Source organism: Sceloporus undulatus, chromosome 5 (genome assembly GCF_019175285.1).
Source record: "Sceloporus undulatus isolate JIND9_A2432 ecotype Alabama chromosome 5, SceUnd_v1.1, whole genome shotgun sequence".
Taxonomy (NCBI): Eukaryota; Metazoa; Chordata; class Lepidosauria; order Squamata; family Phrynosomatidae; genus Sceloporus; species Sceloporus undulatus.
Window position 1 is genome coordinate 40938504 of NC_056526.1, and position 18752 is coordinate 40957255.

General features: G+C 40.5%; 1 long non-coding RNA gene across 1 annotated transcript in view; it reads left to right on the forward strand.

Annotated features, from left to right (window-relative positions):
• The window catches only part of LOC121931493, a 53799-nt gene that overhangs the window by 473 nt on the left and 34574 nt on the right, over positions 1 to 18752 (forward strand). The window lies entirely within an intron of this gene.

The following is an 18752-nucleotide window of genomic DNA, read 5'->3' on the forward strand; positions in this document are numbered from 1 at the left end:
GTGTGTGTGTGTGTGTGTGTGTGTGTGTGTGTGTGTGTGTGTGTGTGTGTAGAGGGGATCACAGATCTAAAGGGGGAGAAAGCGAAAGCAAGCAGGGGGATGGGAATCAGAATGCCATGCAGGCTGCAGCTGAAGAAAATGAAAATGTGTGCAGTCTGGTTTCACTGAGTTGCCTGGAGAGCCATCTACTGCCTAGATGTAGAAATGTAGAACTGGGAAGAAGCGCTAGCTGCCCTGGGTGAGTCAATGTCAGTTCCTTCACTCTGTAGCACTGGGCACATACTGAACTTGTCACAGATTAGTAAGTGATGCCAGAGAGTGAGCTGAGCTGGAAACTGCTGGGCCAGCTGTGCAGAGCCAGAGGGCAAGAAAATGCAACGCTCAGGCTTCACCCCATCATGCTGGGCCAAACTCTCTAGCTGGGACCTACATTGGTGGTAGTAACTGTCTAGGTTGCTGGTGCTCATTCCCCTCGTGCTCCTTTCCCACCCACCCATATACTGATACTCCTGGGATAATAGCCCTCAGAGACATCTTTATACATTCTCTTCCATCTTGAAATGAATGCATGTTTTCAGAACATAGGGAAAAGGCAGATGGCTCATGGGGCTAGCAATTGCCGGGCTCATGGTGGCCACTGGGGTAGCTCTCCGGCCGTCTGAGCATCTCTCCATCTTACAGCCTTTCCTCACATGCACACTTGTGAGGAACAATGGTGTCCATTATGAACACAGAACCTTGCAAGTTTTTCCCCATAAGTTCAGGATGAGGTCACCTGCATCTCCAGTAAAAGAAGTCCCAGAGCTTTGAAAATATCTTTTTTACTATTTACAATTCTCAACTCTGGATGGAGAGGATTCTGGGATTGTAGTTCAAAAAGGGTAATTTTCTAAGCTCTGGCAGATCCATCCTAGTGAGCAATATTTGTTCTCTGGTCTTCTTGTCAGTTTTAATCTCTAGTTCAGTCCTTAATTGTCTTTTCTGGTTTCACTCCTCCTCTCTGTTATTCCTAAGGCTTTAAAATATTCGAAATGCACATATTACTTCCAAGACAGTTGTGCCTTTCAATTATTCCACACTTCTCATTCCTTCTTTGTGTGGCATCATTCCTTCTTTATCAGATTTGAACTTCTTATCTTCCCTTGCTAATGTTCTGTTGCCATCTCAGTTGCTGATCCCTTCTTACATTTTTCCCAAGACACACACACATGCATAAACACAGTTCCTACATGTGCCCATTCTGCTTTATCTTCTGATTCTGTCAATACTACTCCCCCTGCATTACTCCCTAAGATGCAGATGGAACAACAACATTCATTTTCTCCTTCAGCTGTTTCCTTACAATACTCATCTCACTTAACATTTTCTCCCTGTACACATCCTGGATTCCATCTTATTTCATTTCTGCAATAAATTGTTATTGTTATTATTATTATTATTATTAGTAGTAGTAGTAGTAGTAGTAGTGTTAGATTATCCTTTCCCCCCAGTCAATCAGAAACTGGGGCTGTTAAGTTTTGTGTGATGCTTTTTTTGCCGATGAAGAGAAACAGTCCCTGATCAGAGCAACTGTGTCAGCATTTACTGTGGAATCCACAGCAGCTGTATCGGCCACTTTGCAGTCCTTCTTCAAATGCTGCAGACCTTGTGAGCACTGCTGAATGAGCACAGCTTTCTGGCACCCCAAAGCCCCCAAAACATGAGTTCTTCTCAGACCTGTCAGGCATCTGGGCCGAATAAAACTGTACTGCTTGAATCAGCCAGGCCCTCCTTTTTTTTCCCAAATGCAGCTTCATCTGACACTCAGTCATGCCAATCCTGCAGCACACCTGTCTGGCAACCCGGTGCATTGTCCTATTAACGTACATTTCACACATCCATTCACCTTGTCCATACATTCCAGCAGTCCAAGATGTTTGCTATCATCAAGGGATCTTTCTCAATCTGGTGTGTATCAAACTAAATGAGGCATGCTTAAGAATAATTATGACATGACATGGTCCAGAACTGGGAGCAGATGGGGTTTCTCCTAGGATGTCCCAGGTCTGTTTTCAGAGGACTAGAGGGGAGGCATAGTGCTTCTCATGATTTTGGGCATGTCAACCAAAAAGAGATGACAAGGACGGATCTAGTGTCCTGATCAAATACTGAAGCATATAGAAAGACAATCCTATGTTAGAACATAGCTGACGTCTGGTTACCATGCCCACTTAATATGGTCCTGTAGATGATTTACATCTTTCATTATGGAATTTTTCTCCATTAAACAGAAAAGGACATAGGTAAAGGAAGGTGGATTAACAGGCTTACAGTCGGATTTTAGTATAAAATTGAGGCAAATGTGCAGGAAATAAAAGGTTCATAGCTCTGGCATGCCAGATACTCATGAAGGCATTGTTCTTGCATGCCTCTGCTATTTATTGTCTATTTGCTTTAAAGCTCTCTGAATTATACCTTGCCATTGTATTATCAGTTTTGAGATACAGCCTTAATACAGCTTGGGAAAGTTACATTTTTGAACTAAATCCCCAGAATAAAGCTATGTTGGTGAGGGGATTCTGGGTATTATAGTCCACAAAAATAACTTTTCCAAGCCCTATGAAATAATGTGAAATTCAGCACGGAAAAGAATCCACTATGGGATGTATATCTAAGAAAAAGCTATCCAGGAAAAGAAGAAGAATCAGCCTGGGGTGTACATTAGTATGTGCATCCAGTTGACCTTATGTTGGTTCGCTACTGACAATCATTAAATATTGCACTGCACAAAAACCCATTACTAGAATCCAACAGGTTTCCATCATTATACAAAATGCAAGAGTTACTCACGATATTCTTGAGCTCCATCTACTGGTGTTCCTTCAGTTCACAGAAGGATGTGCACGCAGGGTCTGGAGAAAGCTCGGAATATGTAATGGGTGAAAATGCCATAATGTAGAGTGCCTTGAATAATTTTTTTAATATTAGCATGAGTTTTCTTCCTTTATGGGAGAAATTCAAATTTAGAAATGCTACTTTCACAGGAGAAAATGACAAGAAATTGGTTAGGCTTCATAAGACTTGCTTTTGCATTTTTTTTAATACGCTCCACGCTAGCAGAAAACTAATCAAAGAATACAAATTCTATTCGGCAAAAACATCTTAACAAAACTGGAGGTTCTGAATAACTATTTAGGACAGTCATTTTTCAAAATGGACTGCCCTTTTTGAGGGTACGCAAATATAGTTTATTTTAAAACAGTGCTAATCTGCTGCAATTTACTGATCACAAAAGACCTGCTCTTGATTCAAAAGCTGCATATTTCTATGAAAGATTTTTTTCATAGATTTGGAGTCATTCAAGAGAGTTCTCATATAATATTTCCACACATGTAGTTACACATTTACACCCCCCCCCCCCCCCCCCCCGCCACCGCAGTCTCATAGATTGGACCAAGTAATTTAGGAGCAGAGCTTGGAATGTGAGATCTGAAAAACAATTAGAGCAGAGCCAGCATGGTATAGTGATTTAGGTATTGGACTACAACATTAGGAGACCAGGGTTTGAATCCCCTCTCAGCCATGGATACCTATTGGGTGACCTTAAGCAAGTCACACTCTCTCAGCTTCAGAGATGGAAGAGCAAACCCTTTCTGAATAAATTCTGCCAAAAAAATTCCATGAGAATTTTGTCTTGGTGGTACCATAAGTCAGAAATTGAAGGCAACAGCCACAAAAGCTCTAAATGTTAGAACTTGGGGAAATAATTCATTCCAGTGAACATAACTAAATAATGAGCTGGGCTGTTGTTAATTAACTTGATTAAAATGTTAAGTTGGCACACCTTGGCATTTACTGAGAATGGCATGCAGGTTGGCTAACAGGTTGTCCTGTTGACTTTAGAGCAGCACATGGGAGGGGGAAAGAAGCAGAAAGAAGGGTATAGGGACATGGGGGGAATTCAAGAGGGATGGGTGGGTTTGAGGACAACCTTTCACTTAGGCGCGTTACAGAGCACCCAAGAAGGGCGCTGTGCCGCCGCCGCCGTTTGCTACGTCCAGGAACCGCAGTGGCCAAACAGCGTGGTTCCCGGGTGCAGCAAGAAAGAAGCACTGAAATGGCGCTTCTTTCTGCAACCCGGAAGTGGCGCCGTGAGGCGCTAGTCACGCACTTGCTGTGTCACTTCCGCCGCACGACCTCCGGCCATAGAATTCTGGCATTGATATATTTCTGGTGCCCAACCAGACTAGAAAAGCCCAGAATTCTATAGCATTGAGTCATGGCAGTTAAAGTGATGTCAAACTGCTTTATTTCTGCAGAGTGGCAACAACCCTTCTCTCTTCCTAGGCAGCCTTAACAATAGACCCATTTGATGCTATTTTTCTATGCCTAATACTGTACTCCTTCCCCTGAGGCAGCAAGCCTTCCTGTTTCACTGATTCATAAAATCATAGAATCGTAGAGTTGGAAGAGACCACAAGGGCCATCCAGTCCAACCCCCTGCCATGCAGGAAATCTCAATCAAAGCATCCCTAACAGCCTCTGCTTAAAGACCTCCAAAGACGGAGACTCCACCACACTCTGAGGGAGTGTGTTCCACTGTCAAACAGCCCTTACTGTCAGGAGGTTCCTCCTAATGCTGAGGTGGAATCTCTTTTCCTGTAGCTTGCATCCATTGTTCTGGGTCCTGTTCTCTGGAGCAGCAGAAAACATGCTTGCTCCCTCCTCAATATGACAGCCCTTCAAATATTTAAACAGGGCTATCATATCACCTCTTAACCTTCTTTTCTCCAGGCTAACCATCCCAGCTCCCTAAGTGGTTCCTCATAGGACATGGTTTCCAGACCCTTCACCATTTTAGTTGCCTTCCTTTGGACATGCTCCAGTTTCTCAGTGTCCTTTCTGAATTGTGGCGCCCAGAACTGGACACAATATTCCAGGTGGGGCCTGACCAAAGCAGAATACAGTGGCCCTGCTACTTCTCTTGATCTAGACACTATATTTTTATTGATGCAGCCTAAAATTGCATTGGCCTTTTTAGCTGCTGCATCACACTGTTGACTCATGTTCAACTTATGGTCTACTTGGACTCCCAGATCCCTTTCACATGTAGTCTCATTCAGCCAGGTGTCCCCCATCCTATATCTGTGCATTTTATTTTTCCGCCCTAAGTGCAGTACCTTACATTTCTCCGTGTTGAATTTCATTTTGTTAGCTTTAGCCCAGCTTTCTAGTCTATTCAGGCCATTTTGAATTTTGATCCTGTCCTCTGGGGTATTACCTACTCCTCCTAATTTTGTGTCATCTGCAGATTTGATGAGTATGCCCCCAATTCTGTCATCCAAGTCATTGATAAAGATGTTGAATAACATTGGCCCCAGGACAGAGCCCTGTGGAACCCCACTGGTCACTTCTCTCCAGGATGAAAAGGAGCCATTGTTGAGCACCCTTTGGCTTCGACCAGTCAACCAATTACATATCCATGTAACAGTTGCCTTGTCTAGCCCACATTTCACTGGCTTGTTGGCAAGAATGTCATGGGAAACCTTGTCAAAGGCCTTATGGAAATCAAGATATACTATGTCCACAGCATTCCCTTCATCTACCAAGCTGGTAATTTTATCAAAGAAAGAGAACAGATTTGTCTGGCATGACTTGTTTCTCTGAAACCCATGTTGACTTTTTGTGATTATGGAATTTCCATCTAGATGTTTACAGACTCTCTGTTTAATGATCTCCTCTAGAATCTTTCCTGGTATTGATGTCAAACTAACTGGACGATAATTGTTGGGATTCTCTTTCCCCCTTTTTGAAGATGGGGACAACGTTTGCCCTCCTCCAGTCTGCTGGGACTTCTCCTGTTCTGCAGGAGTTTTCAAAGATTATTGCCAATGGATCCGATATTACATTAGCCAGTTCTTTTAATACCCTTGGCAGTAGTTCATCTGGTCCTGGAGACTTAAATTAATTTAGATTAACAAGATATTCCTGTACTATCTCTTTACTTATTCTGTGCTGAAATCCCCCTATTCTGTCCTCTGATCCGTTATCCTCAGGTTGAGCACCCTTTTCCTTTTCTGAGAACACTGAGGCAAAGAGGTTTATCACACGGAGCTTTTTGGAGCTTTTTGCAGCTCAGATCTGGGGTGACTGAGGGTCCAACAATGCAAATTAACATTGTAACATTTTGCGTTGCTAGAACAGGAGTGACTGCGAATCTGAGCTGCAAACCCCCCATGTGAGATAAGGCAGCACCTGGAAGATCACAAATTGCCCTTCCATGGCCTACATCAGGGGTGGGAATTGGGCAGTCTTTCAGATGCTGATGAACTATAACTCCCATCAATCTTAAGCAGCATAACCAATGGTGAGGAATGTTGGGAGTTGCACTCAAGCAGTATATGGAGGACTATGTAATCCCCCCCCCCCCCCGGCTTGTATACACACTTATGTTAGAGGACCTGAACCATCCTCTCTTTTCCTAATATTTCTGCCCTGAAGTTCCTGTATCCTCCTTCTCCTTCTCCTCCAAAACAACTACATTTTTGTCATGCTAGACTCTTTCTTCCTAATATGCAGGGAGTTTTTATCTTATGGAAACATTCAATAGACAGTATGAAATATCACAATCCAGGAAAAATATATGTAATATGTCATGCTTTTGGATTTCTAGCCAATGGTATTTTTTTCTTTTCAAACTGATGGTATGGGAAATACAAAGCCAATGTAAAGGTCGTTTGTGTGAAGTCATCATGACTATAGACAGTTGGTCCTTGGACAAAAAATGGAGTTACACTAATTCTCAGAAAAGGAAATTAAATGTGAAAATACTTTAAAGATGAGACTATTCAATATTCTTCATCTTCACCACCATTCAGATGTCACTTCACTGGACACTAGAAATCAGATATATCAAATGGAACTAATAATTATAAGAGGAAAGCTAGGAAAGGAAACACCAGGAAAGCACACTGGGTAAACACAGTCCATTCAGTTCAAAGCTGTGATCATTGAGAGCTTGGCAAGTTTGGCCTTGAAACCTTTCAGAACAAAGTCCCATCACTCATCATTGCACAGAACATCTATTACTCACACATCCAATTTTCTTACACACACTTCTGGTTATCTTTCCACTGTAGAAGTAAAAACTCTATAGTGATTTGACGTTTACGTGAGTGTCTGTAAAATTGGTTAACATAGCAAAATTATAGCCATCCCATGCAAATTAAATGCAGCATGAGGGTGAAGAGTGAGTTTTAGTTCAACATGGGATGGAGGTACCAGGTTGCAGAGAGAAAGGTGAGAGTCAGAAAACAAAAGGCATTTCTTCCATCTTAGATTACACCATTTAAATCAAGGAAATGAAGGAGTGGTAATAGGAATTGATTTGTGTGTAAAAAGGATTTGTGTGCAAGCTCCAGTTCTGATTTGTTGTTTATAGCTGTTATATGCCTTCAAGTTGACTCTGATTTAGGGTGTTTCTAAAATTTTGGGATTTTCATGACAAGATTTGTTCAAAGGTGGCTTACCATTGTGTTATTGTAATCCTGAGACAGTGTGAACCCTGGCCTCCTAATGTCCTAGTCAGCACTCATCCACTACACCATGCCTGCTCTAATCTGCTGCTCTCCAGTTCTGCTACTAAAAGCAAATTTCAGGACTAAGCTTGTGATCAGAGGCAACTTGTTCAGCAGTTCTCTATTAGCTTTCTTGAACCACCATTTTGATTCTTGGGTGCAATTGATGAACTTTGGGTTCCTAATGAAAAAACACAACTGAAAGTCTGCCCACCCTTGTTTTACTACCACTAACCCTTAGAATAACCTGGTGATCTAGCAGGAGAAGAACATGCTTGTGCTCAAACATTGGCTAAGTGGAGTGGCTGGGTGTTCAAGGGACAGGAGAGAATCCCCACCTCCCGGTATCATCTATAGGCCCCATATGTTCTTACATGTACTACAAATCTTTTTTCTACAACCATCTTAACTGATGGATAGGGAAGAAGGGAATTGTAGTCTACCAACTATGGGATACCTATTGGGTACATATAGTCTAGATGATATTTAAGCCTGGAGAGCTATCTTTGGCTTCACGGTACAGATGCACTCTAGCTATTTAGAAAAATACATTCCAGGAGTTGCTAGATGTTGACATCCAACACACATAAATAACACTGCTGTTGCCTCTGGGAAATATGGTTCACATTAACTTTGAGAAGTTCCAGCATGCAGTTTCCCTGTTCTCCATTCCCCGTATGACCTATATGATTGACTTCTTAGGTGAGAATTTTATTTTTATCACATCAAGATTTACAAAAACACTACATAACTGACTACAAGGGAGTTCATATTTGTGCAACTGTATTCTCAGGCTATTGTCTGTGTTCGTAGTCCTCTCAGTGGCAATCACCTAGCTTTTCTATTGTTTGTTAAGTTTGTTTTGTGAAGTGTAATCCTCCTGGTTTTTTCCCCCATAAGACACCATGTTTGATTTTCTGTCACTTGCTGAGGTGAGAGTCGTCAGCCATGTAAACTGGGATCTTCTTTTCCTTTAGGAATTCTCTCCCTGATGGTAACAAATGCTACTGAAACATAATCTAACAGGGGAGAACAATGCCTATAATCTGCTTTCCCTTTCTATGTGATTTAATTCCATAGACGAGCAAAATGCACAGGGACTGCTGGGTTCAAGAACATGGCAAATTTGTTTCTGATTAGCCCACTATTATTTTTTAAACTGAAACAGGAGGCCATAGTTCAAGAAACCTTGTCTGAATCTACAGAGGCTAAATAATGCATCCTTACCTTGATACCAGTCCTGTTGGAACACAATGTTCTTCTCCTTCCAAGTGAAAACACTTCTTTTTGATGCCTGAGGGCTTTAGGACAATAAAAAAGACTCCAAAACCACAGTTTAGCCCACTGTTTTGGGGAAATATTGGGTTTTTAGAACATATGGTTTGATCCCTAAATTGGGATTGCAGTGGAATTGAGGTGGAGGAGTGTGGGGCCAAACTGGTGAGTAATCACCTAGGTCACAGAAGGGTAGGTCCCTTGTTTGTATCTGCATCTGGAAAAAGTGGTGTTGCTTTGTCAGGGGGGAGGGATCTGGTGTTTGTACACATTCACAGGTCAATATTTCACACACACACCCCTTCTCTACCAGCATCACTGCACAGATTTGCAGGTCAGCAAATAGAGGGGTAAGAAGGGAGCCAGGTTGGTAAGTGGTCACCAACTGGTGGGTGGGCAGCAGGGACTCACTGGAGATGTATTTCCTGGGCTCCAGCTCACCTGAGAAAAACAAGAAAGGGTGGCACATTTTTATCCCTCCCCTCCACCTTGCAATCTTTGATCTTTGAATATTTGTCTCCTTTCAAATGTTCTTTTGAGTAAAGTGACAAGAGTCTCATGGGGCAAGCAATACAAAACACTTTCTTGGGAGTAAGCACTATTGGATTCAATAGGACTTACATAGAAGATTACATCATATACCACCAATCTACATCCACTTTCCTGGGAATTAATTTTAGAAAATGCAGCAGCAAATTAGAGGGACAGAAACAACAGGTGTGAAGGCTGAGGTAACCACCCAGGCATGTACTCAATCCATTGAGAGTATAGGAGAGTGGACTAAACAATGGAAAACAGAAAAGGGTTATTTGATTGTGAGAATATGTGCATGCATGGCAGAAACAAACAAAAGAAAACTCCGGTGCGGTTGTGTGACCGCACATAAAGCAATACAGGGAACATATGAACACTGTACAAATACCCCCCTGAATTGATGTGACTATATGATGTGAATATCATGTGGTTTTCCACACTGTTGTCAGTTCGGATTAATACAGGTGTATATGGTAGGAAAGGGGTCAGACCAGGGCAGAATGCTACTCGGTGGAGCTGGAATACAGCCATAGATTCAGCCATAGTCTGAGCTGTATGAAATTCTTTTGAGACTTCTTAGACAAAGAAAGAATGAAAAAGTGAAAACGCAAACAAGCAAGCAATATTGGAGCTTATCCCATGGCTTAATAAATCAATTTACCTCTACGCGGCTTAAATCTTAATTCAGGTGGCAACCTGATATTATCCCAAAGTTTTTGCTGCCTAATTTGCACCTTTGAATACAGCCCGGATCCATCCATGCTTCCAGAAGAGCTCCGGAGGCCATTTTCTTAACTCAGAAAACTCCTAGATCTGAAAAGAGCTGGGAGAAGCGCTCTTAGAAGTGGGAATGGACGCGGGCTGTATTCGGGTGGCAAGTTAGGCAGCAAAAACCTTGTGATAATATCAGGATGCCACCTGAAGTAAGATTTAAACTGGGTAGAGGAAAATTTATTTATTAAGCCATGGGATAAGCTCCATTTTATTTCTCTTTTATTTATTTTACTTCATGGCCTGGTATGTTCTATCCCCATCCAATCTTGACTTAATTTGGGTTCTAATTAAACCTGGTCTCAAAATATATTTCCTAAAAGTGTTATTTGATTTTATAAGCAGTTTTTTATTTTATAAGCAGAGCCTCATTTTGCAAGTGGTTTCAAAACATGGAGTGTCCCTTTTTAATTTTTCATCTCCCCTTTTCTTAATTTTGACCTTTATTTTTCTTTTTGGAACAGCAAGAGGGAGAGGGAAAGGATTCAGACACACGACATGTGAACCAGACCTTTTCCTGTTCATGACAAAAAATAGCATCTCATCATGCTCAAGAGGAGAATGAAAGATATGGATTGTCCATGAACCAATTTAAAAATAATTCTCCTCTACAGAAGATAAAACCTTTCTTAACAGAAAGCACCCCTCCCGTATGAAAATGAATATTTTGATATTTTCTAACCACCTAGCAGATTTCTCTTTCATTAAGTCAATAACATGATCAGATGACTGTTCCCTCCCTCTGGGCCCCTCTTCATCTTAATAAATGCGAAGCATGGCTGTCATATTTCAAAGTATTGCATAAAATGCTGGTTACCCTGTGGAGGAGTGTACTTGGCTGTTCTAGGCCAGTACCAGTGCGGACATATGGCTCTCTCACAATCTGCTTCTGTTCAGCTGGCAATGCACGTAACATTGTGTGCCTCATTTGTAACAACCTTCTATTAGGTAGTCTCATCTCGAGATGATGTGGGAAAGTTTTACATTATAAAATGTCATTCAGGTGACATAAACTTTTATTCTGCAAGTTTCAAACTTTGGGCCTGCTTAGAATCCAAATATTTTTTTTAGTGGAAAGAAAGAAAAACTATTTGTGGGTTGATGTTACCACTTCAGCAATCTCTTGCCAGCCCAAATAAACCATTGTAATCAGCACGTTGAAATATGTGGATGACTAACTCCTTGTGAGCAACTGGAGGAATTATACTTTGCATGGAAACGTATCTGATTACAATGGTAGGTTCATTTCAGAATCAAGCACATATAGGCATATAGAAGTGAAGGGACACTGGGAGCTGAGTACTTGGAAAGCTTTGTATCAGAACAGATATAGAAGCACTTCCCTACTTCTAAAAACTAATTATTTTCTGCTCTTTGGGGTTGGCTACTGGGAATCCATTGCAACCTTTGAAAGCAAAGGAAATCAAACAAGAAAAAGCAAACAGCTTAGCCTCTCCTTAATGCAAACTTCCAAAACAGGTATCACTAGAATTTACTCTAGGTTTCATCCAAGGTTTCATTAAGATTAAATTTGCCCTAGTTTTTAAAATACACCAAGCACCGTTATAAATGCCTCTGCCACCTCAAAATCTAGTCCTGTCTCTGGTTGCTTTTGTCAGTCTAAGCTAGCCATGTTTGGGGCCCATTCCACCTGTCTGTCTCACTGACCAAGGACTTTTTCACACAGCTAAAAAATGCAACATACCTTGCCTGGTTTGAATCCTCTTCCAGGAAGCAGCCTGATATTATCGCTGGCGTTTTGCTACCAATGCTGCCTCCTGCAAAAAAAAAAAAAAAAACAACAACAGGCTAGAACTCAGCTAGAATACGAGCTCAGCTGGATGATTTGCAACTCCAGGAAGCGACTAACTTTGCAAATTGGCCAGCTTCTAACCAGGTTGTAGGTGGGGGGTGGCATCAGCAGCAAAATGTACACTATCCAGCTGCATCCCAGAAGAGGATTCAAACCGGGCAAGTTAAGTCACATTTTTTAGCTGTGTGAAAAACTCCCAAGTGAATAGTCAAAAACATCAGACAGTGTTGGGCCTTTTGTGATGATTTGACTTTACTTGCAGCCAGCTCATCTTTCACAAATGAAAATGGCAGCTCTGGGAAGAGCTCTCACCTGCTATATTTGAAGCATGTTCAAAAGAATTGTGATTAATGCTTTACTGACCTTGAAAGGAAGAGGTTACTTCTGACTTACAGGAGAAACTACAGTAGCTTGATTTGAAAAAATGGAAGTACTGTAGTACTACCCTCTTTCATTGATTTTTACCACAACTGCAGCCTGTTAAAAAACAGACTGTGTATGGGCACATGCGTGTGCATACATACGTATGTGTATACATGCACATGCACACACACACACACAGAAACACACTAGTGTTTCAAATTGTACAAAATACAATGCCTGAATAACTGAAAAGCTTCCGTCCCCCCCTCCCCTAAAAAATTGAAAAAGAGAAAATAACTGGGAATAGTTATAATATTAATAAAATATCAGCAGATTTTCTTCTATTATTAATAGAAGTCCATTTGTGAATGAAATTGATGGGACACATCCTGAGTCTGACTGTCAAGCAAACTCGCCTGTTATTGTCAACACTGGCTTGCAGAGTTGGTTTTTTGATGCTTGGTCTCTGGAATTTCAGCAGGATTTTTCTACAGCTTTACATGGAAGTGCCAGGGATTTAACAGGAATGCAAAACAGGTAATCTGCTGAGATATCCCCCCTTCCTACGTAGCAAGGAAATTTAATTTCTTTTTGAATAATCAGTATTTGAAATTATTGTAGTCAGTATACATTCCTCTTGCTATAACCCCATGAAAGTTAAGAAAGTCCTTCTGTATTCAAACATTTCAGTCCCCTCCACACACACACACGCACACAACCACAAAAACATTTACTGGCCAAGCTGTTCAGTAAAATATATTCTCCAGTAATGTCTCATCCAAATATATGATTCACTTCAGGATATGGTTCCCGCATGTTCCACCTGTCTATAGGCCATTTTCGCATATAATTGTATTTTCAGAATGTTAGGTTGTGGGTAAATATACCCACTTCTAGACTGGAATACTGAGTACAGTAAATGATAATCTCTGCTCATGTTAAGTAACAAAGTTACTTCTGTAATTTTCTATAGTTTCTCCTGTTCTTTGCTGTTCTTCACAATGGCCACTTTGTCATTTCTCATTATAGTATTTATTTATTTATGCCAAGTGTCAGGCATTTCTATACTGCCTTCTAATTGAAGTAACAGTGTACATAATAAGAGGGTGTCCAATTTACTGCAGGCATCTGAAGAAAATGTTCTCTATATGAGAAAGGAAGGGACATAGTTATGGCTGCCTGATTTACATCATGACTAACATGCTCAGAGGTCTGGCTGTGAATTAAGGCAAACACTTCATTTGAGCATTACTGCAAACAATGTAGATCTGACCCACAGGTGCCCAGGATAATACTAGCAAATTTTCAATTTATGAAACTAAAATTGAATTATAGCATTCAGGGGATTAATCTTTTAAACATTAAATAGAGGTATGCTAATATGATTAGCTTAAGACAGTTTTCTTAAGATTGAGGGAAATTGCTGCCATTACAAAGCTCTATTTCTGGCAAAAATATTGGTCATTAAGCCATTTTACTATACAGAAAGCTAAGCAAGCTTTCTTGTATAATGGGGTGTGTGGGTTCTTATTCCCCCCGTGTGATTTGACTTGTTGACCATTGTCTAACTTAATTTAAAATCTTTAATTACCTCTTAATATCCATTAGCTGTAGCTGAAGTCATGGCTGTAAGCCACAACACCATCTCTTTAAATACTTTGAAGCTTACCTACAGAGCAGGGCAAGAACAACCTGTTCGCTGCCCAAGAACTGCCCATGCCTTTGACTGTGCCTTGGGACCAGTTGCCCTGCATACTAGCCAAATTATCCTTTTGCCTTCTGCAAATGTTCATTTGATTATTAACTGCCCCAAATTAAAGAAATAGATGCAGGATCCTGGCCAAGCTGTTTTTAAACCACCCTCGAATCTATAGCAGTTAAAAGAGCTGGTGCACTTTCTAGAGTGGCCTCATCCTTATCAATATACATCTAGCTCTTTCCCTGATTTTGGAATAAGAACAGGTCTTAATTACCTGGAGCCCATTCACACTACACTGTTATACCACAATTATTCCAGATTAAATGCCATGGTTCTGTCCTATGGGATCCTGGGATTGGCAGCTTGGTGAAACAGAGGTTTGAGTGCTGGACTAAGCCTCCAGGATACCAGGGTTTAAAACCCCATCCAGCTATGGAAACCACCTGGGTGATCCTGGACAAGTTACATTCTTTCAGCCTCAGACAGAGGCAATGACAAACCACCCTCTGAACAAATCTTGCCAAGAAAACACCATGATAGTTCCACTTTAGGATTGGCATGAGGTGGAAATGACTTCAAGTTGAATAATAACAACAATAAAACATAGCAGAGCTCTCTGATAGAGATATCCAAATATCTCTCCCTAAACTGCCAATCCCAGGATTCCATAGGCTGGAGCCATGGGAGTTAAAGTAGAATAACAGCACTATGATTCATGTAGTGTAATTGGGCCCAGGTTGTTACAGGCTGCTTTTAATTGAATGACCTATTTTTTTAATTGTTGTAACTGATTTTTAAGACAAAATTCAGTTAACAAAAAATCCCAAATCTGTCTTGTGGTAATATGTTTATAAGGCCAATGAAAAACTTCACAAATGCATTGCATTAACTTTTGAAACTCAGAGCCTCCTTCGTTAGGCACAGATGGTAAAAGAGAAGGCAGAGGAATGACCATGATAGTGCTCCAGTCACAGTGGCTACATTTTTGCTTGTGGTTATCGTATAGGAAATGTCTGGAAAAGTAAGAAGTACCCCCCTACACACACACACACACACACACACACACACACCAGGCTGACAGAGGACAAAGCTGACTTGTTGGAGTAAAACAGAAGCAGTACTTTGGCTTCTCCACTTGAAGTTACAAAGCGTCCCTCTCTGAGCACTACAGTTAATGTCACTTGGCGCGGTAACTCATGGTGTCACCCGCCCCCATTGACCTCTTCCCGTTTCACACCATACTGAATCCTTAGTAATGCTTTTTTGCACTAAGGTTGCTCACAAATTGAAATTTCCATATTCCATTGAATGAAGTGCTAATAGTTGTGATATAAACAACTAGCTAAATTAAAACCATACCTTCAAATTACAGTATCATAGGCACAACCTAAATGTATTCACATATACTTAGTGACGGTTTGGTTAAAAAGTTATTTTTTTAAAGAAAATTTTAAAAGAATAAAAAAATTAAAATTTAATTTTAATTCTTTTTAAAAGAATTTAAATTTTGAAATTTTAATTTTAAAACATTCTGTGGCTTCTCATTTCTCCTCCCACTGAGCTTCACCCCACTCCCACCATTTCTTAAAGTGTTTTAAAGGAAAGCAGATGAATATTTGAGGAGCAGTGGTGTCACCTCTCCTTAAGGTGTCACCTGGTGCGTTCTTCACCCCCCCATCCCCTTAGTGATGCCACTGTCTCTCAGAACTGTGTTTATACCATCCAGGATGAGGCTTTAACTCTTATGTCTGAAGAGTACAGTCTAGAGACATATTTAGGCATTGGAAGAGGCAAAGCATGTCAACTGGAGCCAAATGAGGTTGCTTTACTTTGTGTCATGGGGGGGGGGGGGGTGAGTGACCTCCAGGAAAACAAGTCCTAGTATGTAATGACACAAAACCCAGTACCTCAAGTTCAGCAGCTAAGTCAAGGTTATGGCTATAGGGGTGGCAAAATGAAGGCATTACCCACCCACCCCCATATTTTTACTCCCCTCACATGAAATTTTCCTTCAGTCTTCAAATTTCTAGCATTGCAGAGAGTGAGACACAGAAAAATATTCATACGTAGAACTCTTATATTTGCTGTGTTTGCATTCCATTGGTTACTTTGCCTGTCCCTTTACTTTGGATGCCTCAACTGTATTTCTAAATGTACCACTAACGCTTTATGTTATTGTCAATGAATTTTGGGGCTGGAAGAAAATTTCATCAAGGGCAACATTCTTATTTAAGAGAGCAATGCTCTCATTTTGCCCCCTCACCGATAGTTACACTCTCTGACTACAGAGGCAACACTAAGGTTGGTGTCACCCAGTAAGGCAAAGCATGGTGTCACACATGCCATTGATCTTCTCCTATATCTCACCATACAGAATCCTTAGCAATGTTTTTGTACTAATGTTACTTGTCAACTGTAATTTCCATAGACCAATGAAAACAATGGCAACAGTTGGTACATAAATAACTAGCAAAATAAAAATTATACTCTTAAATTACAATATCATAAGTACAACCTAAATGTATTTAGATTTATATATAGTTTCATGTGATTAAAGTGAAATTTTTGTAAGAGATGATTTTTAAATAGAAAATTATAAAATAATTATTGAAAAACTGAGGGCTCTCCTTTGTTCATCCACCAGAGTCTTGCCCCACTCATGCTCTCTCTTTCTCTGAGCTCCAGGGTTTATAAGGATGCAGATGAATTTCACAACCCATTTCTACCAGTAGGCAGACTCTGGGGAACAGTGGTGTCACCCCTCCCACCTTTTAGGGTGTTACCTGGTGTGGTCCACACATCCCTCACTCCCCTAGTGAGACTTCTGCTTGACAAAAAGTTCAATACCGTTCTTACATTGTGAACCATGGGGGAGGTGGCTTCCTCTAAAAAGGCAATGTCATGATATATTAATAAAACAAATAACCATAAAAGGCAAAATGTTAGGGAGTATTGCTGGGATAGGAAATGATAAACTCATTTATGCTAATCTCATGTATAGAGTGGGAGTGCTCCATGAGAGTTCCTTTCTTTCAACAGCACATAATTGTTAAAATAACTTTAAAAGCAAAATTCCAAATTGTGTGGATCAGTGGAATTATGCTGCTCATCATCATTCACAGATGCTAGCCAATAGGTTCCAATTGTGCCTGCAGATTTATTAATTTATCCATTAAAGCAGTTAATGAGAATAAAATCCAATGCATATTCACATTGAAACTATTCAGCATACAAAGTTAACGAGTCTGATAGCAACATAAAAGTGATTTGGTCGGCTGTAATTGATTAGGAATAAGAGGAATTTTAAACAAATGCTTTAGCCAGCTTTATGAATATTAAGGAGGATGAACATCTGCAAACCTCTATGAGAGCTGAATCACAGGCTTCATGCATTTAACAGAAGTGTGTGTTTGGAGGACTTGTCCCCACAGATGATAGTGCTCTTGAAAGGGTGACCTGGAGCTGATTGCAGCTATATTCCACACAACAGAATTGCAGCTGCTTCCACAGTGGGTTCCAATTGCACATATTCCTCTATTCAATATCTTGTAACCACCTGTGACCCACCCCTATAATGTGGTCATGATGGCTTCATTTTCTATGTGAAGGGATAGGTCAGCATACAATGGGAATGGGTATATTATGACTTTACAGAAAGACCACTTTATGAAGATTTTCACACGACATCGTTATATCGTTCCTTAATCATCCCAAAGTGTAGTGGAATCATCATAACAGATAGACGATTCCAAAAGATTTTCACATGAGGCTGTTAGTGTTCTTAAAACGTTGATATATCAGAATTCAGCAATAAATGATTACAAAATGATTTCAAAACAGTTGAATTGCTGAATTTTGATATATCAACATTTTAAGAACACTAACAGCCTCATGTGAAAATCTTTTGGAATTGTCTATCTGTTATGGCGATTCCACTACACTTTGGGATGATATAACGATATAATGATATAACGATGTCGTGTGAAAATCTCCTATGTGAGAAATAAGTAATGTTCACTACACTGCTTATGATCTGTTAGATGTGTGATGAGTTCTTACAGACCAGTCTGAGGCATGTTCTTGCTTCACATGGGGTCCAGCCAGATCGAGGCAATATAAGATGCCTACATTCTTTCTGACCCAAACAGTAATGCCAATGAAAGCTAAAGACATCCCACAACCCTCCCCCCACCCCAGTCTTTCAAAAAGTTTTAGTAAGCTCAGCTCAGTGGGTCTTTCAATCAGCTTAGACCTCATTAGTTGTGCAAATTTGCTAGCTACTTTTGCAGGGCATACTCACACTGCATATTTTATGACTAAATTGCAGATTGTTCTGTTCAATTTTAATTATGCTTACACATTGGAATAATGTGACATTTCTCATACTATCAGTCTGAAGGAGAATTTGGATGTCTCGTGAATCTGAATGAGAAGGATGAATAGGCCTTTTACAGATTCCTTCATGCATCACTCTACACACTGAAAGTAAGAGTGGGGCTACAATGTTGACCCTGCTTCTGATATGAGGTTGTTTTCCTTCCCCATATGCACTAGATGCACAAGATCCTACATGGCTGAGTGTAATATATGAGTCCTATATGCAGAACTCTGCTGTGGCTCCCCTGTCACTCACCTTTACATTGTGAGAGCCACACTTCCATATTCCATTGTTAGTGATGATCATTCCAATACTCAGAGGCAGACCAAGGACATATTCCTGTGAGATTCACCAAGGTCCCGT